Here is a 10536-nt window from a genome sequence, read left to right as displayed (position 1 = left end):
AATTCATAGAGAATATTCGTGAGCGTCAAAGATCCAGTCACCAAAATCAAGCAAATATCTGTAGTAGAGTCTGTTCATACAGCAGAATGCTATCATAAACATAACACATTGGGCTATGATCAAATAAATTTGATAATATAAACATATTATTATCAGTATTTTAGATAATTGTATAATCTATTTTATATATTATATCTATGATTATTTATTTATCCCATCATCCCCTATAACTTACAAGATTGTTTTATCATTTATTATATAAAAACTCAGGGTCACATATATAAAAACATAACTTAAATCATTCATATAAATATATTACCTTATTATATATATAGTTTGAGTACAATTTTGAGTTTATATCATAATAATATATATACATAATTATACAAACACAGGTATAATATATCGAACTATTCTCTGACATTATATTGTTTTATTATCTATTATTTGTCTATCTATAACAACAACATTTATATAATAATATTATCTAGATTATCTACTTTATTGTTGTATATTATTTTATTAACAAAACCTCTTGTTACGTTATCAGGGTTTATATTCATATTATAATTAATGTAACAAGATATAGTTATTTAATAGGTCGATTAGTATAGATATTGTAAAAATAAATATATTGGTCTAATGTATATGAGAAATATGTATGTGATAGTTAATATGAGTTTCTGAATATATAATTTATGTGATATAATTTTTTTAATTATCATTACAAATATTTTTTGTTGTTAAAAAATATAATCTGATAATTCGTGTTAAAAAATATATATACATATTGGTTTATTTATAGATATAGACATACATAAAGGTTGATTTATAATATTATAATATAAAAAATAGAAGAATGATACCATATGTATAAATTAGATAATTATAATCTAGTCGGTTGTAAGATAGATATAAGAGTCAAATAGAAAGAAAATATATAAACATTGATAATAAGAAAACTTTTTATGAGATAATTGGTGTGAATTAGTTAATAATATGGTATAATTAAAGATAGGATATTAGAATATAGATGATTGGTTATATAAAGTAAATAAGAAAATGTATAGTATGTTTTATATTAATGAAGTTATACAATAAATGACTAAAAATTAAAAAATTGTAAATAATAGAGAAAAATGATAAAAGTTTAGAAGAAATAGATGGTTTAACTGTAAGAAGGTTGGTAGTTATATAATGAATACGACCATACTAGTACAAAAGCACCGCTTCCCGTCCGATCAGCGAAGTTAAACGTACTTAGGCCTAGTTAGTAATGGAATGGGAAACCAGCTGTGAACTCTAGGTGTTGTATTCTTTTTTATTATTATATTAAGCTATATATTATTTTTTTATTATTATTATATTAAGCTATATATTAATTATTATATTAACATATTTTCTAATAAACTACTGTTAATTTATATAGCTAACCTTAAATATAAAAAATTAATATAATGTTAAATTTGAATCTTATATATATATTTTTTATATATATAAAGGTAAAATTGATGTCAACAAGATTCAGATAGATAGAGAATAAATAAGACAAATATGAGATAGTATAAAATATTTATTTATAGTCAAGTAGATAATAATAAAGGTTCATGAAAAAGAAGAGTTAAGCAAATAAATATAATAGAATAGTGTAGCATGATATTATGATGATAAAATAAGATATGATAGTAACAAAGTGGAATAGGATAACAGAAAAGAGTATATATATTTGTATATGATATAATATAAAAAGAGGTTATGTAGATAGTGTGGATAGATAGAATAGGATATTATAGATAATATAATAAAAGAGTAGGCGTAGATAGTATGATATAGTGAAGAATAGGAATGAATTGTTAATTGGATAGATAGATAGAATAAGAGATTATAAATAATATAATAAAAGAGTAGGTATAGATGGTGTGATATAGTGAAGAATAGGAATGAATTGTTGATTGGACAGAATAAGTATAAATAAATTGTATAATAAGAGAGTATAGAGAATATATGATGTAGTAAAAAGTAAGTATAGATATGATAATACGATATAATAGAAAAGAAATATAGATAGATAGGATAGTAATATTGATGGTATGATATTTAGAAAAATAGACGCGAACAATATATGATATGGCGAAGAATAGACATAGATATGTATGGATAGAAGAAATGTGTATGATATGTATGCATGTAGAGAAGAGTGAAATATAAGGTGATATAGAAAAGAAGGTATGAGGTGGTAAAAAAGTATATGGAATAGTATGGTAGAGGATATGGATAGGTGGAATAATATGATATAATAGAATAGTATATGTATTAGAGAGTATATAGATAATGTGATAAAATGTGCATGATGATAGAGAGTATGCATGTGGTAACAATAGAGAGAACAAAGTAAATAGTGTAGAGTAAAGAGATCAGGTTGAAGGAATAGAAAGGATAGGAGGGTTGGTAGGTAATAGAAATGGAATATAAAGGCGATATGAACATTAAATAATGTATATATATATATATATATAATAAACAATAATGATGTTATATGAAATAGTTATAAAAAATTTATATGATTTTGATAAAATATATATATAAACAGATTAAAAATATATATATATATGAATCATTATAAAATATGAAAAAATGCAGTTTTAAATAATATAATATGATATATATGAATTAGTATATAATGTGAATATAAAAGAATTTAATAATAAAAGTTTTGTTAATAAAAATAATACATAATAATAAAGTATATTATGAAGGTAGAGTACTATTATGTAAATGATATTTTTATAGATGATAAATAATAGATAATAAAATAATATAATGTCAGAAAATAATTATATTATATTAGCGTTTATATAAATAAATTTAATATAATATTCAAACTCAAAATCATATCAACTATATATATATATCAATGATTTAGATTATACGTTTATATATATAAACCCGGGTTTTTACATAAGAAATGATGAAACAGTATCATGATACGATATATGTTATTAGAGGTGGTAGGACAAATAAATAATTATACATATATAAACAGATTATAAAATTATCTAGAATATCAACCAACAGTGTTATGTGTTTATATTAATAAATTTGTTTAACCACAGCTCAATATGTTATACTGGTGATAGTATTTGGTTGTTTGGACAGCTTCTGCTACATGAATTTACCCGATTTTGGTCAACACGTCTTTGATCTTCACGCACAATCTCTATGAATTTTAGTACTGTGTCAGTTTGTTTTAAATTATCCTTGTTGAATATAAGTCCATTATAGATAAAATTTCCAATTTGTGCCATACAGGAACAATAGTCTATCAATGTTGGCATTTGTTGACTATTCGTTTGGATTAGAAAGCTGTTCATTGTTATTCAAAGCAAGCATGATCAGATCGATGTACGTTCCAGGTTCTAAATCATTACAATCATATGGATTATATCCGTAGTCTAAAAAAGGCTGTATACCGACACGGTTAAAGTTTGATAATAGTTTAGAAATAATATTTATTCCTAATCGTATAATATAACCGAAGTCATATTATACATTAACTCTTATCATTTCTTTACCTCATAATACTAAATTATATATATATTAGATTTAATATAATATATATATATATAGATATTTATTATACCCGCTATCCTTAGAGATATTTCGGAGGAAACCAGCTACTAAATGGTTCGATTAGTCTTTCGCACCTATTCCCATATTATACAAGTGATTTGCACGTCAACATTGCTACGGTCATCCATTTTAATTTCTTAAAACTTCTACCTATACAGGAATAGTTCACCATCTTTCGGGTCCTAAAATTAAAACTATAAGTGATTTATTTTTTATATAAAAAAACTAAATCCTATAAACTGAATATTATTTCTATTTCTATATGTATATTTATTTTGACTAAATAATAATACTTGCTTTAATTTTAGACTCCTTGGTCCGTGTTTCAAGACGGTTATTATTAATATCATATCATTTATAATATATTATTATATATTTTTATTTAATATATAACATATTTTTATAGTATACTATTCTGTATATATAGAAATATATAGAGAATAATATATTATATTAGATGATATCAATAACGTTAATTATATTAATAATTTCAAAGTCTATTTAACTCTCTTTTTTCAAAGTTCTTTTCATCATTCCCTCACGGTACTTTTTAAATATTCACTATCGGTCTCCTTTTATATATCATATTTAGTTTTAAGAGTAATCTATCTCTTTATATATATATTCAGAATATATATATATTTTATTAGATTTGCAATCTCAAACAAATCGACTCTTATTACAATAATCATATATATAATATGTATATATATAAAATTACAGGACTTTAACCTTATATTATTATTTTATTTCAAAATCAATTAATATTATATATACATTATTAAATAAATATTATTGTAACTAATATTACATTATTGATTATTTATTTATACTATTATTACTAATAGATATAATCAATTTCAATAATTGAACTTTTATCTACTTTCACTCGCCGTTACTAATAGAATCACATTTGTTTTCTTTTTTTATAACTTAACCTCCTCTTAGTAATATGCTTAAATTCAGAGGGTCATCTTAAATATTTCAAATATATCTCGTTATGTCTATATATATATACACAAATATATATATATGTATTATCTCTATATATATTTGTATATATATATATATAATTGAATATATCATAGATTTAATTATATAAAAGATTATATTTTATATAACATAATAATATATAATATATATATATTATAATATAATATTTGAAATATTTATACTATATATCTATATATGATATATAGTGCATTTCGCATTAGAGAACTTTATTATTCATATAAACTAATTGTTTATAACATATTTGTAATTCATAATAATATTATCGTATCTAACTACGCTCATCATCGTTTAAAAGGAACCAAGATATCCATTATTAATATATTTTTATTTTTATATTAAATATTATTTATTTATATATATATCTTTTTATCATAAATATAGTTTATATAATTTATAGAATACTATATTATATATTTATTGTTTTTATTTTATAATTCTCTAATGATCCCTCCGCAGGTTCACCTACGGAGACCTTGTTACGACTTCTCCTTCCTCTAAATTATAAAATTCAAATTAATTTGTAATATAGTTATATAGAGGTATAGATATACATATATAACAAACTACTCCTTAATTTTCATCTCATAATCCAATCGGTAGGAGCGACGGGCGGTGTGTACAAAGGGCAGGGACTTAATCATCACATGTTGATGACATGTAATTACTAGGAATTCCTTGTTCAAGATTAATAATTACAATAATCTATCCCCAACTAATTAAATAACATTTTATATGCTCTTAGCTATATTTCATATAGCTATATTTAATTTATATATTAATATAATATTAATATATAAATCTGCTTATTAAATCATTCTCTTGTTATTATTGTAACACGCGTGCAGCCCAAGATATCAAAGGGCATCACAGACCTGTTATTGCGATACTTTTCAAATTACTTAATATTTGATCGTAATTAATCAAATATGATCTATTTTTTCATTATTATACATATATAATATATATATATAATAACTAAAAATACAACATATTTTTATCATCTCGTTCGTTATCGGAATTAACCTGACAAATCACTCCACCAACTAAGAACGGCCATGCACCACCACTTATGATATCAAGAAAGATCCTTTATTCGCTAATTATATTAATCTGTCAATCCTTTTCATATCCTACCTTGGTAAAATTTCCCGTGTTGAGTCAAATTAAGCCGCAAGTTCCACTCCTTGTTGTGCCCTTCCGTCAATTCCTTTAAGTTTCATTCTTGCTAACATACTCCCCCAAGAAATATAAATATTCAACGATTTCTCATCAAAATTCTTAATATATACATTTATCTTCTAATCCATATAGAACTATTAGATATTTTAATATATATCAAACCTTTAATTATCATCATTTACTGGATAAACTACGACGGTATCTAATCATCTTCGATCCTTATCCCTTCGTTCTTTATTGACAAAATTACTCTTATTAAATGCTTTCGCTTTAGTTTGTCTTGGTTGAATCATAGAATTTCACCTCTAGCCAACCAATACATCTAATCCCAATCATTTTCATTCATTATATAATTAAATCTATCATATACCTTAATTGTTACTCATATTTTGTATAAAACTTATTATTCCTTCAATCACTATAATTTAATTAAGGTATTATATTTATTAAATCTTTCTATATTTTATATCTAATTATTATAAATAATCAAATATAAACTATAAAAATATAAACTTCAACTACGAACTTTTTAACTTCAACAATTTTAATATACACTATTGGAGCTGGAATTACCGCGGCTGCTGGCACCAGACTTGCCCTCCAATTTAATATTCTAATTGTTATTTTAACTCATTATCATTAAAGCATATCTTGGTATAACCAAAATCACCTTTACGTCATTTCTCTACCTCTGTACATTCCTATAATATACATAATATTTGCATATTCATATATTATAGAAAATATTTACAATTGGGTAATTTACGCGCCTGCTGCCTTCCGTGGAAGTGGTAGCCATTTCTCAGGCTCCCTCTCCGGAATCAAACTCTAAATCCCCGTCACCCGTTATAACCTAGGTTAGCCTCTATCTAACCTACCATAGTTGATAGGGCAGATTCTCTTGTAATTACTCGTTTAAATAATTATAAACAATTTTCATACTTTCTATAACCTGTTTTTACACACATTATATACTTTTTTGTTATTACTCACTTATTTCTAACAAAACTAATATAAATCATGTATTAGCCCTAGATTTCCTACGGTTATCCATATAATTTATAATTACTTAGATTAATTAAACTGCACTATTGAGCTGTCCGCAGTCTCGTTTTCTATAAATAAAAAACTTATACTTACACTTGCATGGCTTAATCATCGTGACAAGCATATAACTACTGGCAGGATCAACCAGGTAACTATATATATATCTAATATATCTTTTACTATATATATTATTCATATTATATATTACATATAATATATTATAACTCATCTATAACTCATCTATAATAACTATTCTCTTTATTAATTTATAATAATAATATTAACTATTATTATCTTTTATATTCACAATATAAAATTATCATTATTATATATATTCATCTTATACAACTAGCTATATATATATATATAATTTATATTTCAATATCTTATATATTTTATAACATATTTATTAAATATAATTTTTAATAATATAATATCAATTATTAAATGTATATTATATATCATATCATATAATAATCAATTATTATACCTAAAACAATAACCTTTCTTTAATTAAAAAAGTTATTAATTTATATTATAATAATATACTTTTAATTCGATATAACAACTTTTTTGTATATTTAACATTTAAATGCTATATTTTAATATTATATCAGTATTAAAAAAATTTATATTAAAAAATATATATACATATTATGTTAACTCTTTAATTCACTTTTATGTATTTATATTAATCATTTTATCTTAATCATTAATCATATTCTAAAAAATTACCTACCACTTTTTTATTTAATTTTATAATCAACCTGATTTAATCAAATACAATAAACTACATACAGACTGCAGTATACATATCTTGTCATAAAAAAACTAAACACAATATTGAATAGTTAAGTAATATTTAAATAATAACGCCTTCTGGATGGTTTTTCCAGTGTTTCATATTTACGTACCAAATGCTTTTATTCAGATCTTCGAATGCGTTAATGGTGTTAGCACCCTTGCACTTGTGATTAAACTCATAATTACTCTTGAGATCCCTACTGCCACATCATAAAATAACATTAATCAACATAAATATTATAATTCAAAACTTAAATAGTATAGTAACAAAGTGTAAATACATTAAAGTCAAATGATCACTCAAGTCTTGGAATACCGACTGACAATTTATTGTATGAAAGGTCTCTATATAATAAATACATAGGTAATGTTAAAATATTTTTATTAATTGATGTAATGCTATATGGTGCAACAATCATATATGTCTACTACGTATATTCTCTGCAACTTAGAGTTTTTGCTTGAATCTGAAGTTGAGCAGACTAGATTGTTTCTTGAAAGATACCTATATAGGTTAAGATAAATTGAGTTAGAATACTGCGTTATATAGTTATTGTATTATATATACGTACAATTACTTTAAATCAAGATTACTTGTAAAACTTGAATCTTGCCGTTCAACAAGTTATTCAAAAGATGTCTACAAAAATGTATTAATACTGTTATTAATATTATAATACACAATATGATTTATATATAATAAATTAAATATGCATATAATAATGAACAACCTTGTTTAGGATAACTATAAAAACTTGGGATATGATACTTTATATAATTGCAAAGATATCTGTATATAAAAAATATATTGTCACCTGAAGTTTTATATACTTGTATAAATATATATGTTTTTACGAGTCATTCAAATAAACACAAGTACGTAATAATCAATTTCCCAATATTTCTAAATGATGGAATAAAACCTATTAATAAGTTTGCCAAACCATTGCTATAGGCTGAAAAAACTAGCTAAAATATTCACTATACGTATATGTATTGCTCTAATATACGTACAAATATTGCAGATTTGGTACATTTTTAAATAATAGAAGGTTTTTTAATCTATTACCAGACGTATAATATACGATAACATAGAAACCTTATGTTTTTTGATATCCTTAATAATACACGTCGTATTTAAAACAAGCTTAAGTATTGTAATGTTTAGGTTTAGAAGTTTTAAATGTAAGAAAATTGCTTGATAACATATTATTTGAAGCATCTCCATTGAAAAGGTATATTGATATGCTATTTATGATGTTGCAAATCATAGGTTTTAATATTAAATAAACTTACAAGACCTATATTTGAGTTAGAAGTCAATAACAGAAACTCACCTCCAAGATTGTTATATGAAATATTTGTTCACAAAAATGAATTAGAATATTTTCAGAACACCTTATGTAATTTATAAAACATAAAATACACAATCTCAATAATTTTAGATAAAGAATGTCTGAAATCGTTCATTAAACATCCAAGTGTAAAAAAATTAGTGAAATTTTTATGTTAATAATATATTTTATATTATTTGTGGTACACCTGTCCAATTTCAAACAAACATACAAAACTTTTATTCGATCAAGGGAATTTGGAAGTTTATATTTCAATACATTTGATGAAAGGTTTCTTATAAAATAAAATAGAGAGATAAGACTACTGGCCTAATATATTATATCTGTAATATACAAAATATCTGATTTCATACAAATTATTTTAGTTTATTAAAAAAAGACGGAACATTGTCATGTAATTGATTATCTGAAAGGTTTTTGTATAAACAAGCTATTACTATTGTTTAGCCTATAATGATATTTCGCCAAGTACGAACTACTTTATTATATGCATTATATATCACCAATATACAATAGCTCTAGATTTATAGCGTTATCAACAGTTGGTATAGTGTCTATAAATTATTAGACACCAATTTCCTTTGTAAAACAATAATCAATATCAATCCGTTTACATTATATCATCTTGTATATCTGTATTAACAAATACATATCTATTTTGTTCTACCTAAATGTACAACTTAGCTAAGTGTTTTCACTAAAACTTGGAATACTGTCTTCTAAGAGGTCATCTATGAAATTGCTATATAATCCAGGCTAATCTAGACTTGAACGCATAATATAATTTTGCATACACCATATAAATTTAATATACATTAATATGTCTAATATTATATTTTCCCTTTCAAATTAAACGTGAAGATTTAGCATGTATACTGAACGACGGACAATCTAAAGACACATTATATGAAAGACCTCTGTACTTGCATCTAAAAAATATATCAATAAACCTTGAATATGTTACATATTGAAATTGTATCTGTTATCTATAAACATAAAAAACTGAATTTAAATTTTTATTAAATTCCGCGATATTATCATCTAAACAATTGTTTCAAATATCCTTTTATATATAAAAAAATTAGTATTTTTTCGAAATAAAGCATTAAGATGTCTATTTACAACTGATTTATATATATTATACTTCTTTTACCAAAATAAATGTACAGTGTTTAAAAATCAAGAAGTATATCGAATGTTGCAATACTACCATAAAGGTCATTTTTGACATATTGCTGTATATAAAATATTATTTTTGATATTTGTGGTTGTTAAACAGAATTAGTTAATATTTAAATTCTATATATTATATAACTCTATTAATTATTATACCGACTATTAGAACAACTAGTATTTGCTGAATTGATTAATTTTTCACATACACGTGGTTTAGAGTGATAGGAAATGTAACCCCATTTAGATGAAATAGCATGCTATTTCAAGAAAGGTTTCTATAATAATGTTAAAAAAGTGTTTGTTTTTCAATTGTATTAATATACATACTAGT

At 23.3% G+C, this 10536-nt stretch overlaps 1 non-coding gene across 1 annotated transcript; it reads left to right on the top strand.

The window, feature by feature from the left end:
* The first annotated feature begins 1199 nt into the window (after positions 1-1199).
* On the top strand, positions 1200-1318 carry LOC126323939 (5S ribosomal RNA). The gene has a single exon (XR_007559757.1). It is a non-coding gene; the product is annotated as a 5S ribosomal RNA (ribosomal RNA).
* The last annotated feature ends 9218 nt before the right edge of the window (positions 1319-10536 follow it).

The sequence above is a fragment of the Schistocerca gregaria genome, unplaced genomic scaffold (genome assembly GCF_023897955.1).
Source record: "Schistocerca gregaria isolate iqSchGreg1 unplaced genomic scaffold, iqSchGreg1.2 ptg000875l, whole genome shotgun sequence".
NCBI classification, from domain to species: domain Eukaryota; kingdom Metazoa; phylum Arthropoda; class Insecta; order Orthoptera; family Acrididae; genus Schistocerca; species Schistocerca gregaria.
The sequence above is the reverse complement of the archived record's forward strand: the minus strand, read 5'-3'. Positions and strand labels throughout refer to the sequence as shown.